The sequence below is a fragment of the Palaemon carinicauda genome, chromosome 10, assembly GCF_036898095.1.
Source record: "Palaemon carinicauda isolate YSFRI2023 chromosome 10, ASM3689809v2, whole genome shotgun sequence".
NCBI classification, from domain to species: Eukaryota; Metazoa; Arthropoda; class Malacostraca; order Decapoda; family Palaemonidae; genus Palaemon; species Palaemon carinicauda.
Genome location: NC_090734.1, coordinates 156,118,754 through 156,123,753, shown reverse-complemented (window position 1 = coordinate 156,123,753; position 5,000 = coordinate 156,118,754).

Below are 5,000 nucleotides of genomic sequence, written 5' to 3'. Positions count from 1 at the left end.
AGTAAATTCAGTGTTTTGGTGGCCGTTGAGGTAACGTCCCTGACTGGTGAACGCCACACTGGGGTTCGAGTCCCGCTCAAACTTATGTTTCTTTGGTCGCTGCGACCTCACAACCCTTGTGAGCTAAGGATTGGGGCTTTGGGGGAGCCTACAGGTCTATCAACTGAGTCATCTTCAGCCATTGCCTAGCCCTCCTTGGTCTTAGCTTAGGTGGAGAGGGGGCCTGGACGCTGATCATATGTATATACGGTCAGTCTCTAGAGTTTTGTCTTGCTTTTCAGGGCAATGACACTGTCCCTTGCCTCTGCCATTCATGAGCGACCTTTAAACTTCAGTATCCACCATAGCAACATAGACGTTTTCTATGATAAACTATCTTTTTCCCTCTTCAGGGAATAAAGAACAAGAAAGACCAACACCACAGCATCTTAAGATACTCCTATGACAGCTACTCAGATGCCAATTACTTCTTTAACCCCTTTCGCATCGCGCGAAATTTTCTCAGACGACAAACTTATCTCTGTGTATCAAAGTCATCTCAATTGCTATTCAAATCTTTTGTTAGGAGGAAGACACGTGTGGCTGTTTGGGTGGGAGGCCGCAAGATCATGATAAGGTTTTAGCGTTTCAGATGGTTGTCATGGCAACGGGAATAGCGTCATCCACAGCTGATGCTTGTACCGTCCGCTGGATAAGTTTTCCGAGTGGCTTGACCGATTCTCTTCTCTCGTTACAGGTATGGACTATTGGCTGTGATATACAAGGATATATATATATATATATATATATATATATATATATATATATATATATAGAGAGAGAGAGAGAGAGAGAGAGAGAGAGAGAGAGAGAGAGAGAGAGAGAGAGAGAGAGAGAAATTAAAATAGTGCCAAATACTAGCCCACAGTAGATATACTATGATAGCACCTATGTTGATGTATATGGGTATATATACTGTATATATATATAAATAAATATATTATATATAAATATATATATATATATATATTATATATATATAAAATTTATATATATATATATATATATTATATATATATAAAATTTATATATATATATATATATATATATATATATATATATATATATATATATATGGTACCGATCTTAACACTGGTTCGACCCATGTTAGTTCCGACTTTCTATCGCTCATTTTCAAATAAGAAATGTAATAATAAATCACAATACGCATTTTTACGCAACTTTACGTAAGTCTCTCAATCACACAGTACCGGCGAAAACTGGCTAAAAAAAATTAAGTTAAATCTATTCATGATATAATAAAACGCATACTTTTGACATTAAGATAGTAGTTATATATTATAAATACGCAGAAGATATTATAAATACAAGCGTATAGAGGAAAACGCACTGCGCTCAGGACTGAAGGTTATTTCATTGGTTACTTTGTTAAGACGACCAATCAGATCGTGAATGGTTGTTAATAGTGTGGTGTGATTAATGCTCAATCTTTGACGATTAAAGATAAGATAGATATAAACTATATCTCAATAATTGTGTCTCTTGAAATTGATATAGTGTATATATACTGACAAACACACGCACACACACACACACATATATATATATATATATATATATAAATGTATATATACATATACATACACACACACACACATATATATATATATATATATATAGTCTTATTATTGACATTAACAGAGTCCAATCAACTCTTTTTATTCTTCATTTCAAGGCTAAAACATACATACACACACACACAATCATGTATTTAAACATACGGTTAATATAGCCATCGTGCCCTACGCAGTAACCGATCCCCTTCGATATCCGGACACGTACGAATCGGCTAACCGGAAAACCAGCGTCCGGTAAACAGCCGATATACGGATCCGGTCATAATAGCAAATTTAGAGGCGTATGTCACGATACTGAAGCGTAAATGGATATGAAGATGATACTTGCGGCGGGGGGGGGGGGAGGGGGGGCTATAGGGGGGATTTTGTGGGTAAGGGGTGATGTGTGAATGCAAGCAGATCCCCCCTCCCTCTAAGCTATTTCCCTCCCCCCTTCCCCTCCCTTCCCCCCTCACCAATGCCCCCCTCTCTTAGTCTCTCTTTCTCCTCCGTCTTCGGCCGCAACCAGCCTCTCTTTATACCCTATAGTCAATAGCTTTCCTAAACCCCATCTAGCTGCGCGCGCAGCTTACTCTTAAGCTTCTTTGAGAAAGTCTTTACCTCCAGAATATTCTCTCTCTCTCTCTCTCTCTCTCTCTCTCTCTCTCTCTCTGAGATATGATACAAAGAAGACATGCATTCATAGGATGGGGTCAGTGCGTAAGATGCTATAGACAATTTTTTTTAAAGAAGAGTGTATTGTAGACTCTCTCTCTCTCTCTCTCTCTCTCTCTCTCTCTCTCTCCGAGATATGATACAAAGAAGACATGCATTCATAGGATGGGGTCAGAGCGTAAGATGTTATAGACAACCTTTTTCAAAGGGGAGTGAATTGTAGACTCTCTCTCTCTCTCTCTCTCTCTCTCTCTCTCTCTCTCTCTCTCAGATTTGATACAAAGAAGACAGGCATTTGTATAAATTTTTAAAAGGAGAGAAAATTGTATACTGTTAAATTTCATTTTTGTTCTTAAGTTATAGATTCTGTTATTTACATGTTTTTTTTTCCTTTTTTAAATTATTGTAGCCTTTGTAAAGGGTTCTACTTTTCAATTATCTACATAATTACCGGTGTATCTTCACTTTTTTAAATAATACATTTATCTATTATGTTGTTACTTTACATCCTGAAGAGGGCCAATGTTTATTGGTCGAAATATATGTTTATATTTCCTGTTTCTTTTATGGGCCCTTTTGAAAAAAACATGTTATAAACTGTTCGATTACAGTTATAAGTCATATATATATATAGGCTATATATATATATATATATATATTTATATATGGACATATATATATATATATATATATATTTATATATATATATATATATATTAATCATTTATATATTTATATATGTATATATATACAGTATATATATATATATATGTCCATATATAAATATACATATATAAATATATATATATATATATATATATTTATATATGTGTGTATATAGATATACTGTATATATATATATATATATATATGTGTGTGTGTGTATATATATATATATATATATATGTGTGTGTGTATATTATATATATATATATATATATACATACTTATATATATTATCTATATACATAATTATACATATATATATATACATAACTATATATATTATATATATACATAATTATACATAATTATACATATATATATATATATATATATACATACTACTCATTCGTTTTTGTCAATAAATATAAAATTATTCATCATATTCCACATGAATAAAATGTAAAGAAATACATAGAAAAACCAATAAATAACTATCATCCTCCTTCAGTCTATCCACGCCATTTTCTATCTTGCTTCCGTATCAATCATTGGCCCTTTTTCCCCGATACCATTAAACTATATTTATAAACAATTATTTATTTACTTCGTTCATTCTCGTCTATTTACTATCCATCTGTTTGTTCGGTTATTTCTATCCGCAATAGATCTTAAGGCGACTGAAGAATCTAGAAAATATTACAAAGAAAATTTTTAAAACGCATATTATTATTATTATTATTATTATTATTATTATTATTATTATTATTATTGTTATTATTATTATTATTGTTATTAGTATTATCATTATTATTATTATTATCAGCTACTAGGCTCCAACCCTAATTGGAAAATCAGGATGCTATAAGCCCAGGGGCCCCAACAGTGAAAATAGCCCAGCGAGGAAAGGAAGCAAGAAAAATTTAAATATTTCAAGAACACTAACAACATTAAAATGAATATTTCCTATATAAACTATAAAAACTTCAACAAAACAAGAGGGATAGAAGTTAGAATAGTATGATCGAGTGTACCCTCAAGCAAGAGAACTCTGACCCAAGGCAGTGGAAGACCACATAGTGCAGAGGCTATGCCACTACCCAAGACTAGAGAACAATGGATTGATTTTGGAGTGTCCTAGTAAGAGAACAGGAATGACAAGAGAAAATTTTGTAAGGGTCACCACCACTTTTATGATGTAAATGACGAGCTATTCATGAGCCTAAAGTGCGGGGAATATCCACAACATCGTCTTCTCCAAGAATTTATACATCTAAAAGCATTCTACGTAGTTCGCCTCTTATCTAAAGGCTCGAAGCTCCGCCCTCTCTTCGTTGACGAGTAGCCATCATTTTTACGCGTCTTTAAATTCACATAATTTGTGCCTTTCGCTAACTTTTTACGCCGCTAAAATCCCCCCCCCACCCCATTTTTACGCGTCTTTAAATTCACAATATTTGAGGCTTTCGCTGACTTTTTACACCGCTAAAATCCCCCACCCCCATTTTTACGCGTCTTTAAATTCACAATATTTGAGGCTTTTGCTAACTTTTTACGCTGCTAAAATCCGCGGCCCCCCCCCCCATTTTTACGCGTCTTTAAATTCACAATATTTGAGGCTTTCGCTGACTTTTTACGCCGCTAAAATCCCCCGCCCCCATTTTTACGCGTCTTTAAATTCACAATATTTGAGGCTTTTGCTAACTTTTTACGCTGCTAAAATCCGCGGCCCCCCCCCCCATTTTACGCGTCTTTAAATTCACAATATTTGAGGCTTTCGCTAGCTTTTTACACCGCTAAAATCCCCCCCCACCCCAATTTTACGCGTCTTTAAATTCACAATATTTGAGGCTTTTGCTAACTTTTTACGCCGCTAAAATTCCCCCACTACCCCCCCCCCCTTTTTACGCGTCTTTAAATTCATAATATTTGAGGCTTTCGCTAACTTTTTACGCCGCTAAAATCCGCCCCCACCCCATTTTTCGCGTCTTTAAATTCACAATATTTGAGTCTTTCGCTAACTTTTTACGCCGCTAAAATTCCCCC